The 24,234-nt window shown below is 38.4% G+C and overlaps 1 long non-coding RNA gene across 3 annotated transcripts in view; it reads left to right on the forward strand.

Moving 5' to 3' along the window:
- The window catches only part of LOC110350016 (uncharacterized), a 33,858-nt gene extending 11,130 nt beyond the window's left edge, over nucleotides 1–22,728 (forward strand). For 2 of the 3 annotated variants that reach the window (XR_015439971.1, XR_015439972.1), the window contains 2 exons: nucleotides 245–377; nucleotides 20,023–22,728. This is a non-coding gene — a long non-coding RNA (uncharacterized LOC110350016). The remainder of the gene's footprint in view (nucleotides 1–244; nucleotides 378–20,022) is intronic. The other variant, XR_015439973.1, reaches the window with a different exon arrangement.
- The last annotated feature ends 1,506 nt before the right edge of the window (nucleotides 22,729–24,234 follow it).

Consider the following 24,234-nt stretch of genomic DNA (forward strand, 5'->3'; position numbering starts at 1 on the left):
TTTAAATTAAAACATCTTAAACTACATTTCTCTGATTTTTTGTGAATTGAGCATCTTTTTAAATTACAGGCAGGTCGTTTTTATTTTGTAAGGTCCTAGCTCAGTGATAGTGAACCTTTTAGAGCTTTTGGTGATAACAAACAGCCTGCAGCAGCATAGGTTTTCCATATATGTGCTATAGGTTTTCCACTATTACACCTTGTTTTTCAGAAATTTTCAGTTTCTTTTTTTTTCTTATTTACAGGCTTACTGAAGATTCTGGAGGGAGGAACACAGCAATGTCAGAAATAACTAAGATAACAGGTGACCTTCAGTGTTGTTTTTTTACAAAGCCAGAGACAGACCTGCTCAGTAGGATGGACGGCAAAGGCTATCTGGTAAAGGGCTGGAAACTCACACAACATTTGTGGGCCTTTTGTGGAAGAGGCTGATGGTTGGTAGATAGCGTTGGAAAGGGCTTTTTTGCTCGTGAGAGACATGTTGTTCCAGGGCAGGGACTCTGGCTACATGACTGGGCTGAAGGCTCTCAAACCAATGAACTCAAAATAGCATTGTGGTGGGCACAGTATAGATTCTGGAGCTAGATTTTCTGTACTTTAATCCCAGTTCTGCTTTTTGACATTTGCGTTATCTGGTAAATTACTTCTTTGTATGCCAGTATCCTCCTCTATAAAATGAGGATAACAGTATTACTGATGATACCACGTTGTTTATGAGGATAAAAATGAATAAGTGCTTAGAATGGGGACTGATACTATACCATAATATATAGTTTTTTTTCAGCTTTCATAATATGAGAGATGTTATGCCAGATGTACTTAATATATGAACTTATTGGGAAATTGACTGTTTTCTAAATTGATGTTTTACTCACGCTGATAGGTAGATTAGAAAATAATTGGTGAACAGAGAAGATTCATTACACTGTTGCCTGCAAGATAATATTTAAATGCTAATTCAATTGATTAGGAAGGAAAATTATTTCACATTAAAAATTAGGAAATATATACAAAAGGTCTGCAGAGAGTCTTCCCTGCAGATTACGTAGGTAATGTAAAGAGCATTATTTTGGAGCATGCAAACTTGGATTTGAATTCCGGTTCTGCTAATTATTAACTGTGTGACCTTGGGCATGTTACTTACTATTTCTGAATCTTAGTTACCTTATTTGTCGATTGGCAAAAATGCTACTAATTTATTTTCTCATAGAGTTACAGCCATGTGTTGTTTAATGATGGTGATCCATTCTGAAAAATGCAGTTAGGTATTTTTTGCCTTTGTGTGAACATCATGGAGTGCACTTATATGAGCTAAGACATCACAATATCACTACATAATAAAAGCTTATGAGACCACTGTTGTGCATGTAGTCCATTTTGGACCAAGACATCATTATGTGCCATATGACTGTAGTCACTGAGTGATAATTTTCTACTTTGAAGTCTCAGAACACCAGAATCAAGGAGATTTTTTTTAATCTATTTTTTTTGGTAATGGAGATCGAATTCAGGACCTTGTACCCAAGTACAAGGTACCATTGAGCTAAATCCCTGGCCCTTTAACCTAAAATTTTAAAGGGTAAATTTTTCAGGTATAAATGGAAAGACCTTTTAGTTTACTTATATATAAGTCTGTATATAGAAAGTTTGAGGAATTTCAGGAAGGACTTAAATAATTATGCTTTTTGGGTTGATCATGCTTGACAATGGCTCCTCTTGTTTCTGATGGGAGCCACAGTTGTACAGTTTTTTTTTTTTTCTTCATGAATGTGGGATTTGTATAGGTCACCAGTTCTCAATCTTCAGATTACAGATGAGAAAACTGAGGCCAGAGAGGGAAGTGATATCATGCTTGTGGTGTCCACTTATGCTAGACACAGAACCAGGACTCAGTATTTCTGGCTCTGGTGGGTTGAAAGGAGCTGAGGTCTCAATGTGGTCTTTCTTAATCTTCAGGGGGAAAGATGGCAGCGCCAAGCATTTTGAGTCACCATCATATAAGGTTATACTTTATTCGTTGAAATTCCTAGCTTAGTGGCTCTGTGAGTTGACTATAGTTTCTGGCTTCATGCTGCCAGCTTCCAGAAATGCCTGGAGGGCACATGTTTGGTTTTCAGGATCTACTGATTCCTAGCTGCCAAGAATACCTAGTGGGACTTATCTAAGGGCCCTGTACCCCTCCTTCATGTGCTGCCTGGTGTTGCATGGTATTTCCCCTTGGCCTTCGTTCTGTCATTCACCTTTTCTTGCCACTGCCCCCTCCCCGAAATGCCTGGTTATAGATTATCCTGCCAACTGTGTGTGTCCACATTGCTCTGGTGTTTGTCCATATTGTGCCACCCTTTTTCAACTACTCCAGTATGCAACTTCAGCTGTGGATGTACAATAAGCAGTATACATTTGTTTATCTTCTGTGCCCCAGAGAAGAGGAGGATTTGATCTGACCAAGGTATTCACTGTGCTGAGAGCCAAAGGAATGGATGCAAGATTTAATAGTGGAATGGATTTCATCCATTTCATCAGGAGTGGGTCAGGCCCTTAAGCAAGCTATTATTTTATGCAAAAAACAGCAGTGAACTAACCTTGAAATAATAGCATAGTGCTCTGTTGGGGATTTCAGCCCCTCTCTTTATACTGCTGTTGTCAGGAATATTTTAGGTAAAATAAACTACCTGTAGTAAAATCTGTAATTAACTTATACAATATTTACATTTTTTTAGAGATGTGCTTTAACTTCATAATAGAGACAGTGATCTTTCCTACAAAGCATAAAGCCTCCATGATCTTGTTTTGACCACAGTGTAATTCTCATAGTTACTATCTTTTTAAAGTTGCAGATCTTATCTAGTCTACATTCTTTAGAGAACCACACCCTATACTTCACAAAACTCCAGTGCTTTAAATTAAAAAGATAAAGGAACTTCTGGATCTTGTTAGGCAAGAGTTTTCTTCAATCCTGAAGGACTGATGGACCTGTGTATGGAAGTAGTATCAATGATATTAAAAAGAATATGTTTTAAAGATTCATACAAATAACATATATTGAAATATCTCAGGTTTATTTTATTCTTTCTTTTCCAAGCTCACCCTATTTGACATAGCTATAAAATGTGGACTTTAGTATTTGTGACCTATGGGCGTTTATAGTTTCTGCTTTCCAGTTGTCAATTCAAGTAATTGGTCAATAAAATATGCATACCCTGTTCTGGAAAATTGTGACCCCTATAAATAGTAAATAATTATGAAAGCACTTTTAAAGTAATAATCCTTGATACCTATATACATATAGCTTCATACATGATTACAAAATTTTCAGTTTGGAGTGCTCATTTTCACCTTAATGCCAAATATGTAGCCAGTCTGAGTTCTTTTTTTTTTTAGATAGGATCTCACTTTGTAATTCATGCTAGGCTTGAACTCACTATGTCACTATGTAGCCCAGGCTGGCCTTGAACTCGAAGCAATTCTCCTGCCTCAGCCTCCTGAGTGCTGGGATTATTATTATTGTGCGCCATCATGGCCAGCTCAATCTGAGCTCCTTAGAGGTGGCTTTTATATTTTATTCACTCCAACTTTAAAAGTCTGGTCCCCAAGAAGTGCTTGATAGAGTGTTTTATTTATAAAATGATTTCTACCTCCCAATTCCTAGTTTGCATTATAGAGCTGAATGCCTCATATGTACCCACAGAAATGATGGTGCTGAGGACATGGGTATCCAAGAACTCTTGAATGTCCTCTTCAAAGACCCTATCTTTGGGATCCAATGTGGAAGGAAAAACCAATCCCATTAATGCTATATTAGTCATGTATTATAGTTTAGACCTAAAATGTCCCCTATAAGTCTCATGTGTTCAGAAGTAGGGCTTTTGGAAGGTGGTTGGATCCTAGGGTGGTATGTTGATCAGTGGTTTAATCCATTGATGAGTTCATAGATGAATGTGCTATTATGTGGTGGGGCCTGAGCAGAAGATATGGTCATTAGGGATATAACCTGGAAGGTTGTATTCTTCTTTAGCTCCTCCCTTTACTCTCTGCTTCTAGCTGCCATGAAGTAAACAACTTTCTTCCACCATGATTCTTATACCTTGGAGTCAGTTGACCATGGACTGAACCCTCTGAAACTGTAAGCCAAAATAAGCCTCTCCTCTAACTTGCAAGTGTCAGGTTTTTTTGTCCTAGTGAGTGGAGAGTGACTAATACATCCTGCTGTTCTTTGTATGCAGTAATAACTTGTTTGTTTAAAGTTCTGAGCCACACCTGATGAAATGGATGAAATCCATTCTACTGTGGAATTCTTGCGTCCATTCTCTTGGTTCTCAGCAGAGTGAACACCCTCAGTCAAATCAGGCTACAAGACTATTGGATGGTGCCACTCACACCCAGTGTGTGTATTCCCTGTTCAGTGAGTCCATTATCCTCACCCAGAACTACGCTAAACCAACCAACTAGGTGTTTTTTGTGCAAGTTGACACCACAGTTAACTATGACAGAAAGGGAAGGAGAAAATTTGACCAGCAAATATAAAGTACTATTTAAATAAATGTTAACGTTCAAAACATTAAACAAATTTTTGTGATTTGCTTCTAAAGACGTTAAACTTTCTAAATATCTACTCCCAAATGTTCTGATTAGGTTACTATAATAGGTTTTTAAAGACAAAAAGTGACCCTAAGGGGATGATGGTTACAATGTGGTATGCACCTGACAGATTCAGTGTATTAAATATCAAAGCAGGTTATAAGCACAAGAAACAAGCCTTCAAGGCTTATAACCTGCTTTGATATTTAAATAGTACTTTATATTTACTGGTCAAATTGTCTCCTTCCCCTTCTGTCATAATTAACTGTGGTGTTGGTGTAGCATAGTTCTGGGTGTGAGTGGCACCAACTAATAGGCTTGAAGCTTGGATAGAATAAAAAGGGAAAGAAGGAAGTCTTGCTTCTGTTTCTTTGGAGTAGCTCCACTCTTTGCCATTGCCTTTGGACGTTGGTCTTCAGGCTTCCAGCACAGATTCTCCACCCTCACCGTGCAAACTCTTTAGCCTTCCAATGCAGCCCCTTTGGCTTCCTGATAGACTCACATGGGACTCTGGAGTGAGCTCCAGGCCTATGACTCTTACTTGGATCCTTTGGTTCTCCAGTGCATAGATGGTCCTTTTGCATTCTTTCACACCTGACTCTGAAGTCCATGGGTATATGTGTGTGTGTCATATATATTATATATGTTGTATAAATGTCATATGTATATATCTTATATTAAATCTGTTCCTGTAGTGAACACTGACCAAAACACCTTCTTCCAAGTCTTGTCCCTAAATGTATCAAAAGACTATCATTATACATAATCCCTAGTTTTGTCAAATTCTTCACTTGAAACCTGAAAAGATGGCATAACTTTTTATAATAATTAATTTTGTTCTTTTAGAGTTGCATATTTTTATTGTACTCTCCTTCAAAATCCTTTTTAAATTTTATTTTACTACTACATTTTAGGTATACAATATAATGACATTCATCATTGGAAATTGGCACCTTTACATAATCTTTCTTGGCTCTTATTTTTCCCACTTCCCCTGCCCTCGCTTCAACCCCTCCATCCCTCCCTATTTACAAAGACTTTGCTTCCATTTTTTCATTTTCTCATATTAATTCCATTCCCTTCTTTCCTTTCCCCTACCCCTACCACTTCCCCTTTCCCCTTGCCCCTTTTCTTCCTATTTCACATTATCTATTATACCTTTTAGTCCTTATTCACACTTTCAGTTTCTCTCACTAGAGAAACGATTTGGTATTTACACATGTGTCCTGTTTATTTCACTTAAGAGTATCACCTCAGTGTGCATCCATTTAGATATAAATGTCTCTAATCTCTCTTTTTTATGGCTGAGTAGTACTCCATATAAAAGAGCCACATTTTCTTTATCCAGTCTCCAGTTGATGGGCATTGGGCTGTTTCCAAGTTTTAGCTATTACAAGTTGTGCTGCTATGAACATGGGTACACATATATCACTGTGGTATGATTCTTTCAATTCTTTTGGGAAAATACCCAGCAGGGGAATAGCTGGGCCAAATGGGACCTCCAGCCCTAGTTCTTTGAGGTATCTCCACACTGATTTCCACAGTGGTTGCACCAGTCTACACTGCCACCAGCAGTGGAGCAGAGTTCCTCTTTCTCTACAGCCCCACAAGCATTTGTTATTGGTTGATTTTGCGATAGCAGCCATTCTTTCTGGAGTAAGGTGGAATCTCAGCGTTGTTTTCATTTGTATCTCTCAAATGACCAGTGATGTTGAACACTTTTTCATATGTTTATTTGCTATTTCTACTTCTTTGTTTGAGAAATGTCTGTTCATTTCAGATGCCCATTTTTGGATTGGGTCTTTAAATTTGGGAGGTCTGATTTTTTTAAGTTCTTTATAGATTCTTGATAGTAGACCTTTGTCTGAGGTACAGCAGGTAAAGATGTTTTCCCACATTGTGGGTTGTCTCTTCACAATGCTGGTGGTTTCCCTTGCTGTGCAGAAGCTTTTTAATAAGAAGAGATCCCACTTGTTGATTGTGCTAGTTCATGGGTAACTGAGGTTTTGTTCATAAAATCATTTCCTATACCAATGTCTTCAAGAGTTCTACCTAACCTCCGTTCCAGGTGATTCAATGCTTCTATTTTAATATTTACACCCTTCATCCATTTTGATTTTAGTTTAGTGCATGGTGAGAGATATAGGTCTAGTTTTAGTCTTTGGCAAGTTGAAACCCAATTTTTTCAGCACCATTTATTAAAGAGGCTATCTTTCCTCCAGTGAGGGTGTTTGGCTCCTTTGTCGAAGATGAGATGACTGAGTGTGTCTGGAGTTGTTTCAGAATCTTCTAATCTGTACCACTGGTCCTCAGGTCTGTTACTTTGCCAGTACCATGCTGTTTTTATAACAGCAGCTTTGTAGTATAGTTACAAGTTGGAGATTGTGATACCCCCGCCATATCTCTGTTACCTAGAATTGCTTTTGCTATTCTGGGTCTCTTCTTGTTCCAAATGAATTTGTGGATTGTTTTCTCAAGGTCCATGAAGTATGCTGCTGTGATCTCAATTGGAATTGCATTAAATCTATATAGCAGTTTTGGAAGTATGGCCATTTTCACTATATTGATCCTTCCTACCCAGGAGCAGGGGATGTCTGTCCATTTTCTGATATCATCTTCAATGTCTCCTTTCAGAGTGCTATAGTTTTCAGAGAAGTGCCCTTTGATTTCTTTTGTTAGGTTGATTCCTAGGTATTTCACTTTTTGGATGCTATTGTGAAAGGAATTGTTTGCCCTATTTCTCTCTCAGTGAGTCTGTTGTTTGTGTAGAGGAAAGCTATTGATTTTTGTGTGTTGACCTTGTATCCAGGTACTCTACTGAATATGGTAATTAAGTCTAGAAGAATTTTGGTGGTGTTCTTGGGATCTTCTGTATAGAGTATCACGTCATCTGCAAATAATGACAATTTGACTTCATTTCCTGTCTTTATTCCTTTTATTTCTTTCTTTTGTCTAATTGCCGTGGCTAATGTTTCCAAAACTATATTGAACAAGAGTGGTGATAGTGCACATCCTTGTCTTGTTCCTGATTTTAATGTGAAGGATTTCAGTGTTTGAGCATATAATAAGATATTGGTTGTTGGTTTTTCATAGATGGCTTTTATCAGATTGAGGTAGAGACCGTCTATTCCAAATTTTTGTAGGGTTTTTATCATAAATGCATGTTGGATTTTGTCAAATGCTTATGAAGATAATCATATGGATTTTGTCCTTGGCTCTATTGATACAGTGTATTACAGTGATTGATTTGTGTATGTTGAACCATCCCTGCATCCCTGGGATGAATTCCACTTGGTCAGAGTGTATGATCTTCTTGATGGTCTTCTGCATTCTATTTGCCATTATCTTATTAAGGATTTTTGCATCTATGTTCATTAGTGAGATTGGCCTGTAGTTCTCTTTTTCGGTGTGTTGTTCTCTGCTTTGGGGATCAAGGTAATGCTTACTTCCAGGAATGAATTTGGGAGTATTGCTTCCCTTTCAATTTCATTGAAGAGTTTAAACAGTAGTGGCAGTAGTTCCTCTCTAAATGTCTTGTAGAATTCAACAGTGAAGCCATCAGGACCTGGGATTTTCTTGGTTGGTACGTTTTAAATAAAGTTTTTAATATCATTGGTTGATATTGGGCTGTTTAGAATTTTTAGGTCTTCTTCGTTCAACTTTGGTAATTCATATGTATCTAGGAATCTGTCCATTTCTTCTGTGTTTTCCATCTTATTGGTGTATAGGGTCTGGAAGTAGGTATTGATGATCCTCTGGATTTCTGCTGGGTCTGTTGAAATTTCACCCTTCTCATTCCTAATGGCATGGATTTGGGCCTTTTCTTTCCTTTTTCTGATAAGGTTGGCTAAGGGTTTGTCAATTTTGTTGATTCTTTTGAAGAACCAACTCTTGGCTTCATTGATTTTTTTGTATTATTCTCTTAGTCTCCATTGCATCGATTTCTGCTCTGATCTTTACAGTTTCCTCCCTTGTATGAGTTTTGGGTTTTTCCTGCTCTTCTTTTTCTAGATGCTTGAGGTTCAACATCAGGTTGTTTAATTGGGCTCATTCTGTTTTCCTAATATGTGCATTCACTGCTATGAATTTCCCTCATAAGACTGCTTTCACTATGTAGCATAGATTCTGATATGTTGTATTGTCATTGTCATTTAATTGAAGGAACTGTCTGATTTATTCTTTAATTTCCTCTGTGACCCATTGGTTATTCAGAAGTATGTTGTTCAATTTCTCCATATTTATGAAATTTTTTGAGTTTCTTTTGCTATGGATTTCCAATTCTATCACTATGGTCTGATAATATACAGGGGATAACTTCTATTCCTTTGCACTTACTTAAACATGTTCTATGTGTGAGTATGTGGTCTATTTTGGAGAATGAACCATGTGTAGCTGAGAAGAATGTGTATTCTGATTTTGTGGGGTGGAAGACTCTGTAAACATCTGTTAAGTTCATTTGTTCAAGAGTTCGATTGAGTTCTGGTATTTCATTACTTATTTTTTGTCTAGTTGATCTATCTATTTGTGACAGTGGGGTGTTGCGTTCCCACACTACAATTGTATTAGTGCATATATGACTTTTCATGTCCGTTAGTATTTTTTTATATAGTTGGGCACACTAGTGTTTGTGCATAGATATGTATGATTGTCATCTCTTCCTGTTGGATTGTTCCCTTTACACGGATGTAGTGTCCTTCTTCATCTCTCTTAATCAGTGTTGTTTTGAAATCTACTTGATCTGCAAAGAGGATCGCTTCTGCTTCTTTTTGGGTTCCCATTGCATGAAGTATTGTTTTCCACCCTTTAACTTTCAGTCTATGAGTTTCCTTTGGAATTAAGTGTGTTTCTTGTATGCAGCATATTGTTGGATTTTGCTTCTTGACCCATTCTGCCAGTCTATTTGTTTTGATTGGTGAACTGAGACCATTAACGTTGATGATTGTAACTGAAACGTATTGACTTGTCATTGCCATGACTTTTTCTTTTTGTTGGGTTCTCCCCCTTTCCATTTAATTTCTCATTGAGCCCAGTGGATTCGTTCTGCTGGGCTTCCTGGGGTTGTGATCCTCATTGTCTGTTCCTGGGGTATTGTCTAAAACTTTTTGGACTGCTGGTTTAGTATTCATGAATTTCCTAAGGTGCTCTTTGTCATGAAAGTATCTCATTTCTCCATCAATTTTGAAAGATAATTTTTCAGGGTACATCAATCTAGGTTGGAGGCTGTTTTCCTTTAGTGGTTGGAATATGTCCCTCCAAGCTCTTCTTGCCTTGATGGTTTGCATTGAGAAGTGTGCTGTGATTGTTCTTGCCTTGATGGTTTGTGTTGAGAAGCCTGCTGTGATTCTGATGGGCTTTCCTTTGTATGTGATTTGTTTCTTTTCTCTAACTGCTTTTAGAACTTTGTTCTTCTGTTGAGTTTCTGGAATCTTAACAATTATATGCCTATGGGTAGATTTTTTTGATCAAGGCTATTTGGAGTACTATATGCCCCACTTATCTATATGTCAAGTTCTTTTCCCCTGCTTGGGAAGTTTTTTGCCATTACTTCTGTGAAGAGTTTTATTTATGTCATCTGCACTCTCTCGTTTCTTCATTGACTCCGATCAGTCATGTTATTTTTCTTTGCATCGTCTAGCAGCTGGTGGCTTGATTTCTCAGGAGCCCTTACAGTTTTGAAGCAGTTGTTCTTTTCCTGGTTACTAAGTGCCATCTTATCTTCTGTATCTGAAATTCTGTCCTCATATTGACTCATTATGCTGCATAAACTTTGAATGGAGTTTTTAATCTCCTGGAAATCTGTTTGCATCTGTTTTATGGATTTGATTTGTTTCCTATGTTGGGATTCTATCATTTTCCTCAGCTCCTCTATTTTTTAATCTGTGTCCTTGCTAGATTTATTAATCATGTCTTGCACCATGGGCACAATCTCTGCTGTACTGTGAGAAATTATTTCTGATTTCACTTTTTCCAGATCCTCTTTTGTTGCCAGTTCAGGGAGTCCAGGTGGTTGAATATCAGAGTGTTCCATCTCATTTCCTTTTGGGGTTGCTGTAGGTGATCTGGAAGCCTGGTTTTGAGACTTGTTTATGTGTCGTCTCATTTCAATGGCGGAGGGTTGCTGTTGGGACCCATAAGGCTCACCTCCTCTGTGCTGGGAGCAGTGGAATGGTGGCTCAGAAGCCCCTTCCTCTGGGCTTCAAGGAATGCAATGGTGGCTCAGAAGCCCCTTCCTCTGGGCTTCAAGGTGTGGAATGGTGGCCTGGAAGCCCCTTCCTCTGGGCTGGGAGTGGTAGAGCAGCAGCCTGGAAGCCCCTTCATCTGGGCTGGGAGTAGTGGAATGATGGCCCAGAAGCCCCTACCTCTGGGCTGAGAGTGGTGGAATGGTGGCCCGGAAGGCCCTAACTCTCAAAATCCTTTTTAAAGCCACCATTTAGATAAATTCAATGAAAACCTATATGATTCCAAGTGGTTTCTTTTAAGGGGCCTGGCTTATGCCAGATCACACGTAAAAACCATGAGGAACTTGGAAGAGAGTAAAAAACATGAGGAACTTGCACCACTAGTACAAATGTGTTCAACTTTCCAGGCTACAAGGAAAAAAGAGGCATTGCAGACTGTTCACAGTGTTGATGAAGAGTACCACTGATGCATGTTGCAAGCAGAATTAAAAAACGGACTCCATTCTGGCAACTCTTAATGAAATTTAAATTTTCAGTTTTTCAATCAGTGGTAGCATTGATGGCAATTTGACTATCACCATCCTAGGGGTATTGAAGTTTGGCTCAGCCAATTGTCTTTTGAAGGTTTGAACTATAGGAGGGCCTTATGTCTCAGTTTGACTTTTCAAATTATTCAAGGAATTTTACAGAAATCCAACCTCAAAACTGTTTATTTGATTATTCAGTACATATAAGAATAATATACTGTGACTCTCAATTGGAGAATTTTAGAACTGGGAGGGACACTAGATATGATTTCTTGAGGCATGTCATACATTTGTTTGTTTTTTTGGTACTGGGGATCAAACTCAGAACCTTGAGCTTGTGAGGCAGCCACAGTGCCAGTGAGCTAAATCCCTAGCCCAAAAGTGCTATTTTCTTTTTTTTTGCTGTACCATGGATTGAACTCAGGACTTTGTGCTAGCAAGGAAGGCACAATGCCACTGAGCTAAATCCCCACCCCCATGCTATTATTTTATGCATAGAGAAAAGAAGCCCCTAGAGTGCAAGGGATTTGCTGATGTTCTCTCAGTAATTCAGAGCTCTAGTCTGAGACAGTCTTCCAGAGCACTTGCAAACCTAGCTTGTCATATAACCAAGCACTCCACATTTAGTTCCTTCAGGTTGCCCTATTAACAAAATACTACAAACCAGTTTATAAACAATAAACATTTATTTCTTATACTTCTGAAAGCTTTGAAATGCAACATCAAGATGCCATCAGATTCGGTGCCTGGTGAGGACCTGTTCTTTATTTATTTGCCTTCTTTCTGTGACTTCACATGTTGGAATGGGCAAGGCAGCTCTCTGGGTCCTCCTTTATTAGGACACTAGTCCTATCAATATCTAATACCATAAGCTTGGGTGTTATCATTTCAATATATGAATTATGGAGGGAACACAAACCTTTAGACCATAGCACACTTTAATTTTTGCTTATCCCCCAATTCTGTACTCATTTTAAAATGTAAAATGCATCGTACCACTATTCATAAGATTTTTAGCACATTAAGCAGAAAAGTCAAAACTCCTTACCAGATCTGGGCCATCTGCTTCCACCTCCCTCTTGCTCATTTCCCACCACTCTTCCTCTTACTTCATCACATTCAACACAACGTATCCTACTGCCTTCATGTTGTTTCTCCAACTTAGAAACTCATTTATTCTGAGGATCGTTATATCTACACTTTCTATTGTGCTTGTATTGTTATTTCTTACACCTTTTCCTGGCTTGTTCTTTCTTTTTTTAAATTAAATTCTTTCATTTGTACATTTTTGGTATACAACACAATTACATTTCTCATTGGGAATTGTACTCTTACATAATGCATCTTGGTACTTATTTTTTCCCCCATTCCTAGCCCTCCCTTCACCCCCTCCACCTTTCCCTATTTACAAAGACTGTATTTCGATTTTTTCCATTTCTCATCATTTTTCCTTTCCCTTCTTTCCTTTCCCCTGCCCCTCCCACTACCCCTACCCTTTTGGACCTTTTCTTCCTATTTTGCATTATCGATTATTTATTCTAATCATTGGTCCATTTTAGGTTTACAATATATATGACATTCATCATTGGAAATTTGCACCTTTACATAGTCTCTCTTGGTTCTTATTTTTCACCCTTGCCCAGCCCTCCCTTCAAACCTTCCATTCCTTCCTATTTACAAAGATTTTGTTTTTATTTTTCCATTTTCTCATATTAATCCCATTCCCTTCTATCCTTTCCCCTAGCCCTCCCACTTCCTTCCCCTTTGCCCCTTTTCTTCCTATTTCACATTACCTATTATATATTTTAGTTCTTATTTACACTTTCAGTTTCTCACACCAGAGAAACTATTTGGTATTTATTCATGTGTGTCCTATTTATTTCACTTAAGAATATCGCCTCAATGTGCATCCACTTAGCTATAAATGTCTCTAATTTCTCATTTGTTATAGCTGAGTAGTGTTCCGTTTTATAAAAAAAGAAACACATTTTCTTTATCCAGTCTCCAGTTGATGGTAATTCGGGCTGTTTCCAAGTTTCAGCTATCACAAACTGTGCTGCTATGAACATGGGTGCACATATATCACTGTGGTATGATTCTTTTAAGTCTTTGGGGAAGATCCCCAGCAGTGGAATAGCGGGGTCAAATGGGAATTCCAGTCCTAGTTCTTTGAGGTATCTCCATACTGATCTCCACAGTGGTTGCACTAGTCTACACTCCCACCAGCAGTGGGGCAGGGTCCCTCTTTCCCCACAGGCCCGCCAGCATTTGTTATTTGTTTATTTTCATGATAGCAGCCATTCTTTCTGGAGTGAGGTGGAATATCAGCATTGTTTTCATTTGCATCTCTCAAATGACCAGTGATGTTAAACATGTTTTTCATGTATTTATTTCCTATTTCTATTTCTTTGTCTGAGAAATGTCTGTTCATTTCAGATGTTGGATTGGGTCTTTAAATTTGGGAGGTCTGATCTTTTTAAGTTCTTTATAGATTCAAGATAGTAGACCTTTGTCTGAGGAAGAGCAGGTGAAGATTTTTTTCCCACATTGTGGGTTGTCTCTTCACACTGCTGGTGGTTTCTCTTGCCGTGCAGAAGCCTTTTAATAAGAAGAGATCCCACTTGTTGATTGTTTGTGCTAGTTCACGGGCAACTGAGGTTTTGTTCATGACATCTTTTCCTACACCAATGTCTTCAAGAGTTCTACTAACCACTGTTCCAACTGGTTCGGAGTTTCTATTTTAATATTTAGATCTTTAATCCATTTTGATTTTAGTGTAGTGCATGGAGAGAGATATAGTTCTAGTTGTAATCTTTGGCAAGTTGAAGCCCAATTTTTCCAGCACCATTTATTAAAGAGGCTGTCTTTCCTCCAGTGAGGGTGTTTGGCTCCTTTATTGAAGATGAGATGGCTGAGTGTGTCTGGTGTTGTTTCTGCATCTTCTAATCTGTTCCACTGGTCCTCAGGTCTGTTTCTTTGCCAGTACCATGCTGTTTTTTTAATCACAGTAGCTTTGTAGTATAGTTGCAGGTTGGGGATTGTGATACCCCCAGCCATGTCTCTGTTACCTTGAATTGCTTTTGCTATTCTGAGTCTCTTCTTGTTCCAAATGAATTTGTGGATTGTTTTCTCAAGGTCCATGAAGTATGCTGCTGTGATCTCAATTGGAATTGCATTAAATCTATATAGCAGTTTTGGAAGTATGGCCATTTTCACTATATTAATCCTTCCTAACCAGGAGCAGGGGATGTCTGTCCATTTTCTGATATCATCTTCAATCTCTCTTCTCTGAGTGCCATAGTTTTCAGAGAAGAGCCCTTTGATTTCTTTTGTTAGGTTGATTCCTAGGTATTTCAGTTTTTTGGATGCTATTGTGATAGGAATTATTTGCCCTATTTCCCTCTCAGTGAGTGTGTCATTCGTGTGGAGGAAAGCTATTGATTTTTGTGTGTTGACCTTGTAACCAGCTACTTGACTGAATTTGGTTATTAAGTCTAGAAGACTTTTGGTGGGGTTCTTGAGGTCTTCTATATAGAGTATCATGTCATCTGCAACTAAAGACAATTTGACCTCTTCATTTCCTGTCTTTATTCCTTTTATTTCTCTCTCTTGTCTAATTGCTGTGGCTAATGTTTCCCGAACTATATTGAACAAGAGTGGTGATAGTGGACATCCTTGTCTTGTTCCTGATTTTAGTGTGAAGGATTTCAGTTTTTGAGCATATAGTATGATATTGGCTGTTGGTTTTTCATAGATGGCTTTTATCAATTAGAGGTAGAGACCATCTATTCCAATTTTTTGTAGGGTTTTTATCATAAATGCATGTTGGATTTTGTCAAATGCTTTTTCTCCGTCTATGGAGATAATCATATAGTTTTTGTCCTTGGCTCTATTGATATAGTGTATTACATTGTTTGATTTGCGTATTTTGAACCCTCCCTGCATCCCTGGGATGAATCCCACTTGATCAGGGTGTATGATCTTCTTGATGATCTTCTGCATTCTGTTTGCCAGTATCTTATGAAGGATTTTTGCATCCATGTTCATTAGTGAGATTGGCCTATAGTTCTCCTTTTCGGTTGGGACTTTCTCTGCTTTGGGGATCAAGGTGATGCTTGCTTCCAGGAATGAATTTGGGAGTATTGCTTCCCTTTCAATTTCATTGAAGAGTTTCAACAGTAGTGGCAGTTGTTCTTCTCTAAATGTGTTGTAGAATTCAGCAGTGAAGCCATCATGGTCCGGGCTTTTCTTAGTTGACTAGTTTTTAATTGCATTTTCAATTTCATTGGTTGATATTGGGTTGTTCAGAAGTTTTATGTCTTCTTCATTCAACTTTGGTAATTCATATGTATCTAGGAATCTTTCCATTTCTTCTGTGTTGTCCATCTTATTGGCGTATAGGTTCTGGAAGTAGGTATGGGTGATCCTCTGAATTTCTGCTGGGTCTGTTGTAATTTCACCCTTTTCATTCCTAATTGCATGGATTTGGGCCTTTTCTTTCCTTTTCCTGATAAGGTTGGCTAAGGGTTTGCCAATTTTGTTGATTCTTTCGAAGAACCAACTCTTGGCTTCATTGATTTTTTTTGTATCATTCTCATTCTCTTACTCTCCATTGCACTGATTTCTCCTCTGATCTTCATAATTTCTTCCTTTGTATGAGCTCTGGGGTTGTCCTGCTCTTCTTTTTCTAGAGGCTTGAGGTGCAGCATCAGGTTGTTTAATTGGGCTCGCTTGGTTTTCCTAATATGCATATTCACTGCTATGAATTTCCCTTGTAAGACTACTTTCGTTGTGTCCCATAGATTCTGATATGTTGTATTGTCATTGTCATTTAATTGAAGGAACTGTCTGATTTCTTCTTTAATTACCTTTGTTACCCTTTGTCTATTCAGAAGTGTGTTGTTCAATTTCCACATTTTTATGAAACGTTTCGAGTTTCTTTTGCTATGGATCTCCAATTTCATTGCACTATGGTCTGATAATATACAGGGGAGAACTTCAGTTCCTTTGCACTTACTTAAACATGTTCTATGTGTGAGTATGTGGTCTATTTTGGAGAATGACCCATGTGCAGCTGAGAAGAATGTGTATTCTGATTTTGTGGGGTGGAAGACTCTGTAAACATCTGTTATGTTCATTTGTTCAAGAGTTCGATTGAGTTCTAGTATTTCATTACCTATTTTTTGTCTAGTTGATCCATGTATTTGTGACAGTAGGGTGTTGACATCCCCCACTACAACTGTATTAGTGCATATATGACTTTTCATGTCCATTATTATTTGTTGTATTTTCTTTATTTATTTTTTTATTAAGTTCTTCTATTGGTACATTGCAGGTATAGAACACAATTACATTTTTCATTTGGAATTGTATCTTTACATAATGCATCTTGGTTCTTCTTTTTTCCCCATTCCTAGCCCTCCCTTGACCCCCTCCACCCTTCCCTATTTACAAAGACTTTATTTCCATTTTTTCCAGTTCTCATCATTTTTCCTTTCCCTTCTTTCCTTTCCCCTGACCTTCCCACTACCCCTACCCTTTTGGACCTTTTTTTCCTATTTTACATTATCGATTATTCATTCTAATCATTAGTACATTTTAGGTATACCATATAATGACATTCATCATTGTAAATTTGCACCTTTACATAGTCTCTCTTGGTTCTTATTTTTCACCTTTGCCCAGCCCTCCCTTCAACCCCTCCATTCCTATTTACAAAGATTTTTTTCCTATTTTTCCATTTTTTCATATTAATCCCACTCCCTTCTATCCTTTCCCCTAGCCCTCCACTTACTTCCTCTTTGCCCCATTTCTTCCTATTTCACATTACCTGGTATACATTTAGTCCTTATTTACACTTTCAGTTTCTCACACCAGAGAAACTATTTGGTATTTATTCATGTGTGTCCTATTTATTTCACTTAAGAATATTGCCTCAATGTGCATCCACTTAGCTATAAATGTCTTTAATTTCTCATTTTTTATGGCTGAGCAGTAGTCCATTTCATAAAAAAACATTTTCTTTATCCAGTCTCCAGTTGATGGGCATTTGGGTTGTTTCCAAGTTTTAGCTATTACAAACTGTGCTATGAACATGGGCACACATAAATCACTGTGGTATGATTCTTTTAATTCTTTGGGGAAGATCCCCAGCAGTGGAATAGCGGGGTCAAATGGTACTTCCAGTCCTAGTTCTTTGAGGTAGCTCCATACTGATTTACACAGTGGTTGCACCATTCTACCCTCCCACCAGCAGTGGAGCAGAGTTCCTCTTTCCCCACAGCCCCGCCAGCATTTGCTATTGGTTGATTTCATGATAGCAGCCATTCTTTCTGAAGTCAAGTGGAATCTCAGTGTTGTTTTCGTTTGCATCTCTCGAATGACCAGTGATTTTGAACATCTTTTCATGAATTTATTTGCTATTTCTACTTGTTGGGCACAATAGTGTTTGGTGCATAGATATTTATGATTGTCATCTCTTCCTCTTGGATTGTTCCCTTTACAAGGATGTAGTGTCCTTCATCTCTCTTAGTCAGTGTTGGTTTGAAACCTACTTGATCTGCAAAGAGGGTAGCTACTCCTGCTTTTTTTCAGGTTTCCGTTGCATGGAGTATTGTTTTCCACCCTTTAAGTTTCAGTCTATGAGTTTCCTTTTGAATTAAGTGTGTTTCTTTATGCAGCATATTGTTGGATTTTGCTTCTTGACCCATTCACCAGTCTATTTCTTTTGATTGGTGAATTGAGACCATTAATGTTCATGGTTATAACTGAAATGTATTGACTTGTCATTGCCATGACTTTTTCTTTTTGTTAGGTTCTCCCCCTTCCACTTAATTTCTCATTGCACCCAGTGGATTCATTCTGCTGGGCTTCCTGGGGTTGTGATCCTCATTGTCTGCTTCTAGGGTATTGTCTAAAATTTTTTGGAGTGCTGGTTTAGTACTCATGAAGTTCCTAAGGTGCTCTTTGTCATGAAAGTATCTCATTTCTCCATCAATTTTGAAAGATAGTTTTTCAGGGTACATCAATGTAGTTTGGTGGCTGTTTTCCTTTAGTGGTTGGGATATGTCACTCTAAGCTCTTCTTGCCTTGAGGGTTTGCATTGAGAAGTGTGCTGTGATTGTTCTTGCCTTGATGGTTTGTGTTGAGAAGTCTGCTGTGATTCTGATAGGCTTTCTTTTGTATATGATTTGTTTCTTTTCTCTGATTGCTTGGAGAACTTTGTTCTTCTGTTGAGTTTCTGGAATCTTAGCAATTATATGCCTATGTGCAGATTTTTTTTGATCAAAGCTATTTGGAGTCCTATATGCCTCACTTATCTGTATGTCATGCTCTTTTCCCCTGCTTGGGAAGTTTTCTGCCATTATTTCTGTGAAGAGTTTTTTTTATGTCATCTGCACTTTCTCCTGTTTCTTCATTGACTCCAATTAGTCTTATGTTATTCTTCTTTGCATCATCTAGCAGATTCTGGAATAATTTCTCATGTTCCCTTATAATTTTGAAGCAATTTTTCTTTTCCTGGTCACTAATTGCAATCTTATCTTCTATATCTGAAATTCTGTCCTCACATTGGCTCATTCTGCTGTGTAGACTTCCAATGGAGCTTGTCATCTCCTGGAAATCTATTTGCATCTGTTTTATGGATTCCATTTGTTTCCTATGTTGGGATTCCATCATGCTCCTCAGCTCCTCTCTAGATTTACTAATCATGTCTTACACTAAGAGCACAATTCCTCCTGTCATCTGAGAAATTATTTCTGATTTCATTTTTTCCAGATCCCCTTTTGTTGCCAGTTCAGTGGGTCCAGGTGGTTGAGTATCAGAGTGTTTCATCTCATTTCCCTTTGGGGTTGCTGTAGGTGATCTGGACGTCTGGTTTTGAGACTTATTTATGTGTTTTCTCATTTCAACTGGTGGAGGGGGCTGTTGGCACCTGCACTGATTAACTCCTCTGAGCTGGGAGAGCTGGGACAGTGGCCGGGACTAGCTGTAGGAATGGTGGCCCAAAAGCCCTTTCCTATGGGTTTTGAGCAGTGGGAGGGATGGTGGCCAGGAAGCCCCTACCTCTGGGCCAGGAGTGTCGGGACTCAGTACAGTGGTCTAGTGGTCCGGTGTCCTCTGTGTCTTTGTAGTGTGGAACGAGATGTCTGCGCAGAGGAGCGGGGGGTGGGGGGTGTCCAGTGGATTGTTGCCAGGGCGCAGGCTGATTTGGTGTGTTCTGTGCGACCCCCTGGCTTTTTCTTTCTAAGTGTTTAGGTCTTAAAGTATCTTCTCAAGGAGGTTATTTCTACCTATATTAGCCATCTTTCTCCTCACTTACTGTCATCTTATTTTTGGCAAAGATTATATTTTTATTAGTTTGTTGTCTGGTTCCCTAAAGGAATACAGCTACCATGAAATCAGGGTGTTTTTTCTTCACTCTAGACTTTCAAATATGCAGCATAGTGTCTGGCATACAGAAGATATTCATTGAATATCTCTTGTGTGACAAATGCTGGTTGATTGAGCAGAGTTCTGTGTTTACTGCCTTTTTGCTTTCTATTGTCCGTATGTAAAACATGTTACAGTTTAAAAGGCTACTGTGGAATAAAATTATCAAATGAGATCACGTTTGTCCTTTCTAAATGGAAAGGGACAGATGTATGTTTGTAGTGTTATGGAATGGTCCTGTGCCCCTAGGTCAACAGGAAAGGCTATGCTTTCTCAGGTGAGCTTACTTTGTATATTCTTTCTTTGCAGAGACCTATCCTGCTTGGTGTGAGAGGAGGAGTGGATCACTGCTTTAGTTCCTGAGACTATCATGGACCTCTTCCCTCTTCAAAATGAGAATTGTATGATACAAAACCCTTGACACACCAGTGTGATAGCAATAAAATCAAGATGCTGCCTGTGTGTGCCCAGGGACAGGAGGATAGCTGCCTCCACAAGTGAGTCACTAATAGGGTAGAAATTAGCAAATGGAGGTACAGGGTGGGCTGATAGCATCTGCTTAGTAGCAGGAATGAAGCATCATGTCAGGAGGGTTTATTTCTGCCTTCATCTTACTTCTTGTTGTAAGGAAAGGCAAGTGAGTTTTGAGGGAAGAGAGCTTGGAATACATCATACCTACATCTAAGTGAGCTTAGCCTGTTTCTCTATTTGAGGTCAGCCTAGGTTCCAAAGTCAGAGCAAAAGAATCTGGATACATAGGATGTGGAAGATACACTATGGCCTGTCCTGTAGTGGCAGAGCTACAGGACAGACTGTCGTAGGTCTAGCTTCCATCCCTGGCCCTGCTACAGATGAGCTAGTGGCTTCCAGCAGTTCACTTTATGTAGGTCTGTTTTTCACCTTTAAATGAGCAATGAAGGGACAGAAAACCTCTTAACAACTCTGGGTTTTAACAACTCTGACATTCTGAAATTCAGTTTGGGAAGGAGATCTGAACCATTTTTTTTCCTGACAATTTCAGGAAGTTGGGTTGCTTTTGATAGTTTTCTGCTGCTTTCTCAGCATCATGCTTGCGGGGTGAGAACAAGCAATTTTAAATGAGTGTGCCAAGAAGTCTTGGCTACTGTTCTAAAATAATAGCTAATCTACTTAACTCTCATGAATGCCAGAAGACACTAGACATAGCTTATGATGCCATTCCCTAAAGTTTCTTGTGACTATGAAAGATCACATCTCATTGATATATTGTTTATATCTTCAGAATAATTTCCTGGAGACCTTGACTTGATATTAGTGAATGACTGATGCCAAGAGCAAATGAACCAAATCTTGGTGGTGCTTGGCTTGACATAGTCCCCTGGGCCTTATGTTCAGGGTTCCAGTCACACTGTGGTATATCTGAAGAACATGTGTCACTGTAGCCCTTGTTTTCTGCCTCATCTTTTTATGATTGAGATCTGGAAAGTCCCCTAAAAGGCTTGATTGCTAGCTGATGGGCTTTTAGGAATTGATTGGATCATAGGGCTGTAATTTAATCAGTGGATTAATCCATTGATTCATAATTTGATATTATTGGAAAATGATGGACTCTTAGGAGGTGAAGCTTAATTGAATGATGTAGGTCACTGGGGGCTTTGATTTGAAGATTGTATTTTATCCCTGATCCCTTGCACTCTGGCTTTCTCATTTTTTCTACTTCCTGGTGGTCATGAGGTGAGCAACTATGCTGTGCTATGCTCTCTCTGCCATGATGTTCTGCTTCACACAGGCCTAGAGACAATGGAGCCAGGCAACCATGGATTGAAACCTCTGTGAGAATAAATCTTTCTTCCTTTAAGTTGTTATTCTCAGGTATTTTGTCATAGCTAACACATAGTTCTCGTCTATGAGGACACATGGTGTCACAGACGAAACAACACTGCAGATATCCTTCAGAATTCTACAGGAAGACATTTCAGACTATCTGTGGAAGACATATATGTAGATCATAGTGAAAATGTAACTAATTAAACTTGGCCAATGCTTCATCATGCTGAATAGAGTACAAATAGTACACTGGAGTGCTGGAGAGACTCTAGCACTGATGGTTCCACTGAAAGTTTAGGACATTATCCCAAACTAGAAAAGATGATTAGAGGTATTGTGAACATTCAGTTGTTGGTTTAAAGCTGAGGCAGTCTGGTCTAGAATAAAATAAATATGAATATAAATTTGAATTCTGGCACTTAGGACCAGTTGCTCGACAATAGAGAACTTATTTTTTAATTAAAACTTTAGCCTGTAATAAAATATGCTATTAATATTGTTTCTATAACTTTGTTAAAGTTAAATAAAATGATATGTTTTTTAAAAATAAAATGGAATACTAAGCCATAAAGAATGAGAAACTAGAGACACTTATAGCTAAATGGATGCACATTGAGGCCATACTCTTTTGGGTTATTTTTGGTACTGGAGATCTAACTCGGGTACTTGTGCTTGTACAGCAGGCAGTGAAACCACTGAGCTAAATCCCTGGCCCCTTTGAGGCCATCTTCTTAAGTGAAATAAATAGGACACACATGTGTAAATATTGAATAGTTTCTCTGGTATGAGAAACTGAAAGTGTAAATAAGGACAAAAATGTAGAACAGATAATGTGAAATAAGAAGATAAGGCCCAAAGGTGAAGGGGAAGTGGGAGAGATAGGGGAATGGAAAGGAATAAATATGAGAAAAGGAAAAAATGGAAACAAAGTAAATAGGGGATGGAAGATAGGGTTGGGGAAAAAATAAGAACCAAGATATATCATGTAAAGGTACAAATCCCCAGTGATAAATGTCATCATATTATATACCTAAAATGTACCAATAAACTTAATGAATAAAATAGATTAAATAGCTGGGGATTTGGCTCAGTGGTGCCACCACCTGCCTCCCAAGCGCAATGTCCTAAGTTTGATCCCTGGTACAAAAAAAAAAAAAAAAGATTAAATAAAATGGTATATACAACATCTCCTGGATCCTCTGGCATGGATAGACTCTGATAACATGTGGTATAGGGAAAAGCCTATTTTGCCTATGGCATCCTGGAAAAGACTTGTGGTTTCTGGCCATTATAGTATCAAATATGTAGTTAATGTTCTGCAGTGTTTGGTTGTGGTTTCTTTCTCATCACCAGAGTCAGTTGGGCATCTGGATTAATAGTTCTCAATGACTTTAAATGATAAGAATGCGCTAGAATAACATTCATGAGTTTAGGAGGGATAATTTCTTTGTATGTCATAATAAATATGCTACTTTTGAAAAAGATTCTAGTCTGGCCTAATCTTGATCTATAAGTGGATTTTAAATTGGTTTAATCCAAGACATGATTTACATGTCCTACTTACACTTTATCCTAAGTCAGATTCCCAGTGGATCCCACGGATTCAAGGAAAGTATTCAGGCTTTTCATAAGAGTCTAAGAAGGACTTGAATGAATAGAGGTATTAAGCCACCTAATTTCCTTAGGTTGCAACTCATTTTTTCATTTGGGTTTTGAAGGACTACAAGAAACTAAGAAGAAAAAAAGAAGAAGAATTCTTAAGGTCAGTTCATACCTGTTGGAAAATGAGGAACCTTTTATGGCTGCCTCAAATGTTGTCTCTGTTACTTTTTCCCAACTTGCCTCTTTTCCTTTTCCCAAGGAGCCAGGACCCATAGAACTCTCAAGTAGAGAATAAGCAGACTCTTAATAATATAAATAACCCTCATGCTACGTAAGAGTGAAGCCTGTCATATTCTAGCTCTCCTGTTTTATTTAATGTTATAAAAACACCCATTTGGTCTGCTTCCTTTGAATAAATCTACATCAGGGCTCTAGATTAGTAAATGTCTCAGTCACTTTCTCATTGCCAGAAGAAAATATCTGATACCCCTAACTTAAAGGGGTAGGGATTTATTTTGGTTCAGAGTTTTTAGAGAATTCTGGCAGTAATTGGCTGGCTCCAATGCAGGAGGGCATAGTAGAAGGATCTAGTGGACAAAAGCTGCTTACATCATGGAAGCCAGGAAGCAGGGAGAATGAAGAGAGGTGCTGGGAAGAAAGAGATAACCTTTCAGGTCAGGGCCCCAGTGATTCAGCTCTTCCAACACACCTCACCTTCTAACAACACATTTAACTGTGAACACAATAATGGATTAATCCATAAGTATGATCCCCATAAGTATGATCCCCTACCTGCCCCCATGATTCATTAACTTCTAAAAGCTTAACCTCTGAATTTATGAATCTTTTGGAAGACATTCTAGATCTAAACTCTAATAGTATGTATAAGTGAAGAGCCATTGCAGTTACCAGCAAGTGTTCATGCTAATGAAGTATGAAAAAGAAAAAGGAGAAGCAGTTGTGTACTTCCATCACACTAAATGGCTTTGGGCACAGAGTTAATCTCACTCCAGAGAGAAAGTCTGTTCACACTTACCACAATTAACACCCCACCTAATTTTCTATGTGAAAATGTTTCAAAGGAACATTGAGAAGAAAGACTCTTAGTTACAA

This window comes from Heterocephalus glaber, unplaced genomic scaffold, assembly GCF_053883595.1.
Source record: "Heterocephalus glaber isolate CG9 unplaced genomic scaffold, H.glaber_assembly_v1.0 deba00001481, whole genome shotgun sequence".
In the NCBI taxonomy this organism is placed as follows: domain Eukaryota; kingdom Metazoa; phylum Chordata; class Mammalia; order Rodentia; family Bathyergidae; genus Heterocephalus; species Heterocephalus glaber.